The following is a 13,261-nucleotide window of genomic DNA, read 5'->3' as shown; positions in this document are numbered from 1 at the left end:
CTGCTCAGAGCCCAACGAATCCTAGGAAAATAGGGCAAGACAGATGGAAGCTGATTGCTGGGTGAAATTCAAAAATAACCAGATTTACAAGTGGTAATTAAAACATATACACAGTTTCAAAAGAAATCAAAATTTAGCCATTTTTCGTGTAAATATAAATTTGAACGAAACATTGTTCAAAATCCAAAAAATATTCCAGCATAATATACTGGAGTTTGATTTTTTTATATGTGAACTTCCAGCATAATATACTGGGGTTCCAGCATAATATACTAAACTTCCAGCATAATATACTGGAGTTCCAACATAATATACTAAACTTCTAGCATAATATACTGGAGTTTCAAGATAATATACTGGACTTCCAGCATAATATACTAGACTTCAATCTCCAGTATATTATGCTAGAACTTTCCATGTGCTGGAGTTTTAGCATAATATGCTGGAAGTTCATACATGGGTGCACCAATCTCCAGTTTATTATGCTGGAACTTTCTGTGTTGCAGCATAATAATGGCTATTTTTGGATGACTTTACAAATACTGCTATTTTTCAATTACTAGTCTGAAAACTGGCTAGCCCGTGCTATTTTCACCTGATTTGTCACGACCCAAATTCCATTATAGGTCGTGATGGCGCCCAACACCGTTGTCAGGCAAGCCAACCCTAATCAACTAATAAGTTCTCATTTATTTTACCAGAACAATCCCAACATTTTCTAAATTTTAAACTTTTAAACAGTCTATAATAAACAAGTTCATAATAATAGAAATACATCCCAAAATAATAATCTACAATGTGTGTGCCAGGAACTAGTGTCACAAGTACTAGGGCAACTAGTAGAACGTACAAAAATACCACTATCCTACTGCCTGAAATAGAGTAGACAATAATTAACAATAAACAAAAGAAGAGACTCCGACATGCTGCTGAACGGCTCAAAAGGGGAAGCTCACCGTGAGATCTTGATCAAGAATCAGGAACACGCGCCGGAAGGGTAGCTAGATGCACCTGCCTCAGATCCTGTACATTTAAGTACAAAAGTGTAGTATGAGTACATAAACAACATGTACCCAGCAAGTATCCAGTCTACCTCACAGAAATAGTGACGAGGGGTCAACTTGACACTCACTAAGGTCAATATCAATAATAATTAAGTGTTATGCTAAGCATGAATAACATGAATATGATGACAGTCCCAAAACAAGGAGAAATAGGATATTCCTTCTTAACAATATATCAACTTCAGTCATGTCATGTAATAAGTACATTTAAGAGCATTTAAGCAGAGTATATCACGGGAGAATTCCACATAAATAACATGCGCACATTATGCCAAGGTCATACGGCCCGGTCCGACATAATAATAAATTGTGAACTGCTAGAGAGTCGAATGACGCGAACCATAGATGCATCTATTTTCTACCGAAGCGATCGGCTCGATCCACAAATAGCAATTTATTATCAAATAAGCATATATTGCTCATTTATAGTCAAATAATTTCATACAAGTTCTCAAGTAAGTGAGCATATCCGTCTATATTTATTTACAAGTTTCTAGCATGGCCTAAGTGATCTCAGTAGCAAGCAAGGATGTAGGCATTTGCAAGTATGGCATGATACTGGTCCTAAACTACCCGGACAATTAGCATAATAGTAGCTACATACGGACTCTCGTCACCACATATGTACGTAGCCCCATAGATAGTCGCATACGTTTATTTAATTCACCTATGGGGTTTTTTACCTCTTACGAGGTTAGAAAGAAGACTTACGTTGCTACAAAGCTTACTTTCAAATTCAAGAATGTGCTCAAACCCTCAATTCAGAGCCGAACAACCCAAAACTATTCAAATGGGGGTAAGAACTAGTCAATACATGCTCAAGAATTCATATTCTAACTATTAAAGTAATTTCGCAACCCTAAATGCAAGGTTCCTAAAATTCATTCTCGGGCCCACGTGCCCGGAAGTTGTAACCCATAACCTAAGGATCAAGAATATATGATTTTTACTTCATTCCATAACGAATTTCGTGGTTAAATCTTGTTTTCACAAAACCCTAGGTTTTACTCTAAACCCATATTTTTCACTAATTTACATGGAGTAATATACCCCTACTATGTATTAAACCCACCTTAAGTACAAAAAACTTACCTCATAATGCTACGCTGAAATCCCCCCTTTGGAAGCCCCCAAATCGCCCAAGAAATGAATGAAATGTGTCAAAAATGACACATTTCCCGTATTAAATGAAGGCACTGCCTTCAGCGATTACCACACCTGCGGTTAGGGGACTACATCTACAGTCTCACTTCTGCACGGGAAGGTCCGCATTTGCAGAACTAGGCCGGGCTACATGGGGCCGCATCTTTGGTCTGGGGACTGCTTCTGCGGAAGAGGGGCCGCATCTGCGGTTCCTGGGCTCCTCCCCATGGGCCGCATCCGCGATGTATAGGCCGCTTCTGTGGTCTCGCACCTGCGGTTATGACAGAACTGGAGCTTCAGCTCCTTCTAAAATTATTGTAACTTAACTCGAGCCTCATCCGATTGATGAGCGGGGCTCACGAGGCCCCGCCCGAACATACCGATGAGTTTGAAATCATAAAACGGACTTGCTCGAACCCTCAGAGCGCCCGAAACAACGCTAAATCTAAGAATCACCCCTTAAAATCAATTGAATCAAACTTATGAACTTCAAGTTTTTCAATCTACCTCCGATGTAACGAAACACACTTATACTACTCGGATGACACCAAATTTTGTGTACAAGTCTTAAATGACAATACGGAACTATTCCCGATCTCGAAATTCCGTTCGGACCTCTATATCACAAAAACTCGCTCCAAACCAAATTCAAAGAACTTCAAAATCCTTAAGGAATCAACTTTCACTATTAGGCGCCAAAACGCTCCCGGGTCATCCAAAACCCGATCCGAACATACACATAAGTTCAAAATTATCATATGAACCTGTTGGAACCTTCAAATCCTGATTCCGAGGTCGTTTACTCAAAACGTTGACCAAAGTCAAACTTAGCCTTTTAAGCCAACCTTAAGGAACCAAGTGTCCCGATTTCAACCCAAACTCTTCCAAATCCCGAACAAACCATCCCCACAAGTCATAAATCAGCCAAAGTAACTATGGGAAGTCCTATTTAGGGAAACATGGTTCTAGAAAGTAAAACGACCAGTTGGGTCATTACATTCTTCACCTCTTAAACAAACGTTCGTCCTTTAACGGGTTTAGATTCATACCTGAAGTGTTAAGTAAGCGTGTATATTTGCTCCGCATGTCCTCCTCAGACTCCTAGTTCGCCTCCTCGACTTGTTGGCCCCTCCACAAGACCTTTATAGCCGAAATCCTCTTGGATCTCAACTGGCGATCCTGTCTATCAACAATGGCAACTGGCTCCTCCTCGTAACCAAATATCTCATCTAGCTGAATAGTACTGAAGTCTAACACCTGAGACGAGTCGACGTGATACCTCTGAAGCATAGATACATGAAAAACTGGGTGAACTCCTGATAAGCTGCGGGGTAAAGAAAGCTCATAGGCAACCTCCCCAACTTGCCTCAACACCTCAAATGAGCCTATAAACCTGGGGCTCAACTTGCCCTTCTTTTCGAATCTCATAATACCCTTCATCGACGAGACTTTTAAGAGAACCTTCTCCCCGACCATGAATGATACATACCACGCCCTTTGATATGCATAACCTTTCTTCCTAGACTGAGTTGTACGAAGTCTTTCCTGAATCAACTTTACCTTTTCAAAGACATCTTTCACCAAATCTGTACCATACAACTTAGCCTCACCATGCTCAAACCACCCGATAGGAAAACTAAATCGCCTACCATATAAAGTCTCAAATGGAGCCATCTCGATGTTGGACTAATAACTGTTGTTGTAAGCAAACATGGCCAAAGGCAAGAACTGATCCCACTGCCCTCCAAAGTCAATCACACACGCTCTAAGCATGTCTTCTAGAATCTGAACCGTCCACTCCGACTGTCCGTCGGTCTATGAGTGAAATGCTATGCTGAGCTCTACACGGGTGCCCAACTCACTCTGTATGGCTCTCCAGAAATGGAAAGTGAACTGAGGGCCTCTATCTGATATGATGGAAATAGGCACACTGTGCAACTGAACTATCTCCCGAATGTAGATCTGAGCCAACCTCTCTGAAGTATAAGTAGTCACAATCAAAATAAAGTGTGCCAACTTGGTCAACCAGTCGACAATGACCCAAACTGCATTGAACTTTCGCAATATCCGCGGTAACCTAACCACAAAGTCTATAGTAATGCGCTCCCATTTCTACTCCGGTATAGGCATCTGCTGAAGTAGGCCACCTGGCCTCTGGTGCTCATACTTAACCTGCTGGCAATTCAAACACCTAGCCACATACTCAACTATGTCTTTCTTCATTCGCCGTCACCAATAATACTGCCTCAGGTCACGATACATCTTCGTATCACCTGGATGAATGGAATACCGTGAAATGTGTGCCTCCTCTTGAATCCTCTCCCTCATTCCATCGACATTAGAAACACATAGGCAACCCTAGAGTCGCAAAATACCATTCACTCTAATAGAAACCTCCTCGGCTCTACCCTGTAGCACCATCTCTCTAAGAACTACCAAATGTGGATCATCGAACTGTCATGCCTTGATCTATCCTAGTAATGAAGACTGAGCAACAACACATGCAAGGACTCGGCTAGGCTCTGAAATGTCCAACCTCATAATTCTATTAGCCAAGGGCTAAACGTCCAAAGCTAGTGGCCTCTCCTCCGCTGAGATGTATGCCAAGCTGCCCATACTCTCTGCCTTCTTGTTTAAGGCATATGCGAACACATTGCCTTGCCCGGATGATAAAGAATGGTGATGTCATAATCATTCAGTAACTCAAGCCATCTACGCTACCTCAAATTGAGATCCCTCTGCTTGAACAAATGTTGTAAGCTGCGATGATCAGTATAAACCTCACATGACACCCCATACAGATAATGCCTCCATATCTTAAAAGCATGAATAATCATTGCTAACTCTAGGTCATGCACAGGTAATTCTTCTCATGAATCTTCACCTGACATGAAACATATGCAATAAGTCACCCCTCCTGCATCAATACACATCCCAAGCCAACGCGTGAAGCATCACAATATATCGTATACATCCGTGAATCAGAAGGCAACATTAGAACCGGTGATGTAGTCAAGGCCGTCTTTAGTTTTTGAAAGCTAACCTCACAATAATCGGACCAACAAAAAGGAGCACCCCTCTAGGTCAATCTAGTTTAAGGTGATGCAATAGATAAAAACCCTGCAGAAATCGGCAGTAATAACCTGCTAACCCCAGGAAACTCCTGATCTCAGTCACTGAAGTAGGACGTGGCCAACTCTGAACTGCCTCAATCTTCTTGGGATCCACCTTAATATCCTCTCCTGATACAATATACCCCAAGAATACTACTGACTCTAGCCAAAACTCACACTTGGAGAACTTAGCATATAGCTTTTTCTCTTGCAAAGTCTGAAGCACTACTCTCAAATGTTGCTCATGCTCTCCTAGGCTACGTGATTATATCAAGGTGTCATCAATAAAAACAATCACAAAGGAATCAATATAAGGCCTGGACACCCTGTTCATCAAGTCCATAAACGTTGTTGGGGCATTAGTCAAGCCAAAAGACATCACCAGAAACTCATAATGGTCATATCTGGTACGGAAAGCAGTCATTGAGACATCTGAGTCAGGAATCTTCAGCTGATGATACCCTGATATCAAGTCGATCTTAGAGAACACCCTAGCACCCTGCAAATTGTCGAACAAATCATCAATGCGCGGCAACGGGTACTTGTTCTTGATGGTAGCCTTGTTCAACTGGCGGTAATCAATGCACATAAGCATAGTCCCATTCTTTTTTTTCACAAACAACACTGGTGCACCCCAAGGTGACATACTCGATCTCACAAACCCCTTTGCTAACAACTCCTCAAGCTGCTCCTTCAACTCCTTCAACTCTTTCGGAACTATCTGGTATGGTGGGATAGATATAGGATGGGTACCTGGAGCCAAATCAATACAAAAATCAATATCACGATCCAGTGGCATGCCAGGAATGTCAGAAGGGAACACATCGGCGAACTCTCGGACTATTGGAACTGAATCAATCGTCGGAGACTCTGTGGTGGTATCCCGAACATAAGCTAGATAAACCAAACAACCATTCTCGACCATATGTGAAGCCTTTAGAAAAGAGATAACCCGACTAGGTGTACTAACTGAGGAACCCTTCCACTCCAACCTTGGCAACTTTGCCACTGCTAAAGTAACAGTCTTGGCATGGCAATCTAGGACGGCGTGGTATCTGGACAACCAATATGTGCCCAGGATGACTTCAATGTCGGTCATATCAAGCAATAGGAGGTCTACTCTAGTCTCAAAACCATAGAATGTGACCACACATGACCGGCAAATTCGATCCACAACCACAGAATCGCCCACAAGAGTGGACACATGAACAGGAGTACCCAAGGACTCACGAGGAATATCCAGAAAATAAGTAAACAAAGATGATACATATGAATAGCTAGACACTAGATCAAATAGAACTGAAGTATCCCTACCGCAGACGGAAATAATACATGTGATAAAGGCATCTGAGGCCAATGCATCTGGTCTGACCGGAAAAGCATAGAATCTGGCTGGAGCGCCCACTGGCTGGCCTCCACCTGACTGAGTAGTAGCTGGCGGACCTCTCCCTACCTGGCCTCTACCCCTAGGACGGACCCTACTAGTCTGCCCTTCGTCTCTAGCCGTCTAGATAGCCAGTGCTGTAATCATGGGCTACTGACCCTGCTGCACTGCCTTGCCCCAAAGCCTGCGGCAGTATCTCCTCATATGACTAAGGTCTCCGCATTTGAAATAACCCCTCGGTACGGTGACCTGTTACCCCGATGTATGACCCTGATGGCCTGTAGACCCACTAGAAGAAGCCTGAATAGCCGGTGGGCGGTATGAACTCTCCGGTATGGCAATGAAGTAGGAGCTAGAAGAACCCTAGGGACCTGAATACCCATTGGAAGAACACTAGATAACCGGCGGACGGTAAGAACTCTCTAGTATGACGCTGAAATAGGGGCGCGCTGGAGCACCCCGAGGGGGTGGTGGTGATGAATATAGGGGCTTGCTGGGCTGACCCCTCCCAAACTAACCTCTGCCCCTAGCCGGGGCACCTCTAACCTCTCCAGAGAATCAAGCCCTCTTGTCCTGCAGTATCTGTACTCTACCTCTCAGACGATATCCCTAAATCGTCCGAGCAATCTCCACTACCATCTAATAAGAAGTCCTTATCTCCACCTCTCGGGCCATGTTGGCCCTAATACCAGAATGCAACCCTGCAACAAACCTCCACACCCTCTCTACGTCAGTAGGAAGTATCATTAGTGCATAGCGGGACAACTCAGAAAACCTCGCCTCATAGTCGATCACCGACATCTAACCCTGCTCAAGCTGCTCAAATTGATACCACAACTCTTCTCTCTCAGAGGGTGGAATGTACCTATCTAGGAAAAGTTGTGTAAACTGACTCCAAGCAATAGGAGGAGAACTTGCTGGCCTGCCAAGAACATAAGACTACCACCATGTACTGGCCCCGCCCTCCAGCTGGAATGTAGTGAAGTCAACCCTATGAGACTCCATTATCCTTATGTTATGCAGTCTGTCCCTACACCTATCAATAAACTCTTGGGCATCCTCATGACGCTCGCCTCCAAAGATAGGAGAGTGTAGCCTAGTCCATCTGTCCAATAACTTCTACGGATCGTCGTCCGCAGCCGGTCTGGGCTCGGGTACCACTGCAGCAACTGGATGAGCTCTATTCGTGGGTAGTGCACCCGGAGTCTGATACACTGCAGTTGCATGACCAAGAGCCTCAGCAGTATGGGTTTGTGTTCCCCCTCCTGCCTAAGATGTGACTGGGTCTACTGGAAATAAACTAGCCTGAGTCATAGAATCCATGAACTGCAACATACGGCCCATAACCTCCTGGAAACCTGATGTTGTCATAAAGTCCGTCGAGGTAGGCTTAGCTACGGGCACCTCGCCCGACTCCTCAATGATAGGATCCTTCGCAGGATCCGTCGGTGGTGCAACTGGAACAGCTCTTGGATGCCCTCGTCCCCTACCTCGGCCCGGTGCCCTTCCTCGGCCTTAGCCTCTAGCAACGGGGGGAGCAGCTCCTCCCGGGTTTGGAACATCTGACGTGCGCATCCTCACCATCTGTGAGAGAATAGAATAAGAATATTTAGCATACCATCACTGCATAATAGAGGATGAATAAAAAGTAGTTTCCTAACACTCTATAGCCTCTCGAAGATAAGTGCAGACGTTTTCGTACCGATCCGCAAAACTCTATTAGGCTTGCCCATGGCTTGGGAGACCTAAGTGAATCTAGTGCTCTAATACCATGTTGTCACGACCCAAATTCCACTATAGGTCGTGATGGCACCCAACACTGTTGTCAGGCAATCCAACCCTAATCAACTAGTGAGTTCTCATTTATTTTACCAAAACAATCCCAACATTTTCTAAATTTTAAACTTTTAAATAGTCGATAATAAACAAATTCATAATAATAGAAATACATCTCAAGATAATAGTCTACAATGTGTGTGCCATGAACTAGTGTCATAAGTACTAGGGCAACTAGTAGAATGTACAAAAATACCACAATCCCACTGCCTGAAATAGAGAAGATAGTAAATAATAATAAACAAAAGAAGAGACTCTGTCATGCTGCTGAACGACTCAGAAGAGGCAGCTCACTGTGAGATCTCGATCAAGAATTAGGAACGCGCGCCGGACGGGTAGCTAGATGCACCTGTCTCAGATTCTGTATAGTTAAGTACAGAAGAGTAGTATGAGTACATAAACAATATATACCCAGCAAGTATCTAGTCTAACCTCGAAGAAGTAGTAACGAGGGGTCGACTTGACACTCACTAAGGTCAATATAAATAAAATTTAAGTTTTACGCTAAGCATGAATATGATGATAGTCCCAAAACAAGAAGAAATAGAATATTCCTTCTTAACAATATATCAATTTCAGTCATGTCATGTAATAAGCACATTTCAAAGCATTTAAGCAGAGTATATCACGGGAGAATTCCACATAAATAACATGCGCATATTATGCCGAGGTCGTAAGGCCCGGTCCGATATAATAATAAATTGTGCACTGCCAGAGGGTCGAATAACATGAACCATAGATGCATATATTTTCTACCGAGGCGATCGGCCCGATCCACAAATAGCAATTTATTATCAAGTAAGCATACACTACTTATTTATAGTCAAATAATTTCATACAAGTTCTCAAGTAAGTGAGCATATCAGTTTATATTTATTTACAAATTTCTAGCATGGCCTAAGTGATCTTAGTAGCAAGCAAGGACGTAAGCATTTGAGTGTATGGCATGATACGGGTCCTAAACTACCCGGACAATTAGCATAATAGTAGCTACGTACGGACTCTCGTCACCACGTACGTACTTAGCCCTCACAGATAGTCACATACATTTATTTAATTCACATATGGGGTTATTTCCCTCTTACGAGGTTAGAAAGGAGACTCACCTTGCTCCAAAGCTTACTTTCAAATTCAAGAATGCGCTCAAACCCTCAATTCGGAGCTGAACGATCCAAAACTATTCAAACGGGATAAGAACTAGTCAATATATGCTCAAGAGTTCATATTCTAACTATTAAAGTAATTTCCCAATCCTAAATGCAAGGTTCCTAAAATTCATCCCCAGACCCACGTACCTGGATTCCAAATTTTTTTGAATAAAGTTGTTACCCATAACTTAAGGATCAAGAATATATAATTTTTACTTTATTCCATAACGAATTTCGTGGTTAAATCTTGTTTTTATTAAAACCCTAGGTTTTACTCTAAACCCATAATTTTCTCTAATTTACATGAAGTAATCTACTCCTACTATGTATTAAACCCACCTTAAGCAGAAATAACTTACCTCACAATGCTAGGCTGAAATCTCCCATTTGGAAGCTCCCAAATCGCCCAAGAAATGAATGAAATGTGTCAAAAATGATACATTTCCCGTATTAAATGAAAGCACTGCCTTCATCGATTACCGCACCTGCGGTTAGGGGACTGCATCTGTGGTCTCGCTTCTACGAAGGAAGGTCCGCATCTGCGGAACTGGGCCGGGCTAGCTGGGGCCGTATCTGCGGTCTGGGGATCGCTTCTGGGATTATGCTTTTGCGGAAGAGGGGCCGCATCTGCGGTTCCTAGGCTCTTCCCCTTGGGCCGCATCTGCGATGGATAGGCCGCTTTTGCGATCTCGCACTTGCGACTGGCCAACTACAGGTGCGGTTATGACAGAACTGGAGCTCTAGCTCCTTCTAAAATTTTTCTAACTCAATTAGAGCCTCGTTCAATTGACGCTCCCCCCCCCCCCGAGGCCCCGCCCAATTATACCGACAAGTTTAAAATCATAAAAGGGACTTGCTCGAACCCTTGGAATGCCCGAAACAACGCTAAATCTAAGAATCACCCCCTAAAACCAATTGAATCAAACTTATGAACTTCAAGTTCTTCAATCTACCTCCAATGTAACGAAACACACTCATACAGCTAGGATTGACACCAAATTTTGTGTACAAATCTTAAATGACAATACGGAACTATTTCCAGTCTCGAAATTCCGTTTGGACCTCGATATCACAAAAACCCGCTCCAAACCAAATTTAAAAAACTTCAAAATCCTTAAGGAATCAACTTTAACTATTAGGCGCCCAAACGCTTTCGGGTCATCCAAAACCCGATCCGAACATACGCCCAAGTCCAAAATTATCATACGAACTTGTTGGAACCTTAAATTCCTGATTCCAAGGTCGTTTACTCAAAACGTTGACCGTAGTCAAACTTGGCCTTTTAAGCTAACCTTAAGGAACCAAGTGTTCTGATTTCAACCCAAACTCTTTCAAATCCCAAACCAACCATCCCCGCAAGTCATAAATCAGCAAAAGTAAGTACAGAAAGTCCTATTTAGAGGAACGGAATTCTAGAAAGCAAAACGACTAGTCGGGTCGTTACATGATTGCTGGTAGCAAGTTAAAGGCCTAATAAGAGGAATAGGCTAAGAGGCCCAAAGCAGTGTTCTGCGCAAGTAATATAGAAAGAGCAAGAAATACCATTACTCTTTTGAGAAAAATTCATTTGTAGACCCTCGCTGCAGACTTATATCATCTGATAGATATAAGATTTTAGATATATTTAGTAGCCTAAAAGATATTAGAATATCCAGCCCAAATTCCGCCAACCCTATCACATCTATCTTTCATTTTCCACCATTTTGTCAGACATCCACATACAAAAGCTCCACCATTGCCCTGCAGCTATTGCACTGCCGCCGCCGTACCACCACTGCATCGCTACCACCTCCATGCACTGCTGCCATAGCACTGCCCTATCCGATACCCCTAAAAATAGATTAAGAAAATAAAACTCACCCACCCCAGGATCAATCTCATCCATCCCAAAATTCCACCACCAATCCTTCTACCACTACACAACCGCCATCGTATTCTACTCTCACCCCCAAAAAGATAAATCATCAAAAAACGGACTTATCTACCACGGGACTGGCCTCATCCAGCCCAATTCTACCACCAACCCTAAATAATAAGGACTAAAAGAGAGAAAATAAAAAGATAGGCGGGAAGAAGAAAATATTAAAGGCAGTATAAACAGACAAACTGAACTTAGAGAAATAAGATCTAAAAGAGAAAATGAAGGAAAGATAAAGAGTATTTGTGAGAGAAAAATTATATACTTTATATACGGAAGATAGATTAATTATTCACTTTATATACAATTATAAATTCTATGTACACTGCATATATACATTATATATTATTATACACTTTATATACAAAATATATACAAAATTAGATGAACATCGAATTTGTATAAAAAATGTATGCATCAATGTAAATACACCTTTCATAGAAATGTACATACATAATATATACACATGATACACAATATTTTTAACGCTCACTATAGCCAATAATCTTTCACGTCCAGTTTTGTATAATACATATATAATAAATGTATCGTTATTGTATAATATATACACACTGATTATACACCATATAATAAATACACTGATTATATGGTGTATAAATAAAGGAGCATTGGGGTAATGGAGGATAGCGAACTTGGCCGATAAAATCTTTTCTCTGGCAGTGGCTATAATACATATATAATAAATCTTTTCTTGCAAAATTCATCCGTAAAAATATCATGCAATATTATATCTGAAAGTGGATAGAAAGCGACAACCACCGCTAGAGTTTTGCCTAAAATTACTCAAAAAAGGTAGATATTTTTGTATTTAAGTAAAGAAGGAGGAGATCACAAAGAAAAAGAGAAAATTAAAAAGAAGATGTGTTGGTGTCGCTAAAGGAGAAGAAAAGAAATATGTGTTGTAGTCTTTTTCTCTTACAAGGTTTTATTCAATTGAGCTTTCCTTGCAAGGTTTTTAACGAGGTAGCCAAAGGGCTTATTGTTAGATATGTGTACTCTTTTTTCTTCACTAGAATTTTTTCCCACTGAATTTTATTTTAGTTAAGGTTTTAATTAGACACATTATTTATTGAATAGACATTCAAGAGAGAATGTTATAAATAGAATTATATTTAAGGTGAATGCCTATATTTTAGAGAGATTTTAGGGTTTGTTACTTGGTGGCTAAATAATTTTTCCTCTATAAATAGAGAGGGTTCTATTCCATTGTAATTCATCCCAAATCAATAATAATTCTCTCCCTACTTTTCTCTGCAACACTCTTCTTCTTCTTCTTTTATTGTTTTATAACACATCATAATATGTTAGAATTCAAATTTTTTATATATGAGATTCCAGCATAATATGCTGGAATTTGGTAATGTGCTGGATCTCCGCATAAAATAGTGGATAATTTTTAATGACTTTGCAAATATTTATTATTTATCGAATACCAATTCGAAAACTAGTTAGCCCATGCTATTTTCACATTTCTCCCTTTCTGCCCAGAGCCCAACGAATCTCGGGAAAACAGGGCGAGACGAATGGGAACTGATTGCTGGTGGCAAGTTAAAGGTAAAAATAGCACGGTATAACCAGTTTTCAGACTGGTCATTCAAAAATAGCCAACGTTTACCAAGTCAATGAAAAATAGC

The sequence above is a fragment of the Nicotiana sylvestris genome, chromosome 2 (assembly GCF_000393655.2).
Source record: "Nicotiana sylvestris chromosome 2, ASM39365v2, whole genome shotgun sequence".
Classification (NCBI taxonomy): domain Eukaryota; kingdom Viridiplantae; phylum Streptophyta; class Magnoliopsida; order Solanales; family Solanaceae; genus Nicotiana; species Nicotiana sylvestris.
This window is presented reverse-complemented; position numbering follows the sequence as displayed.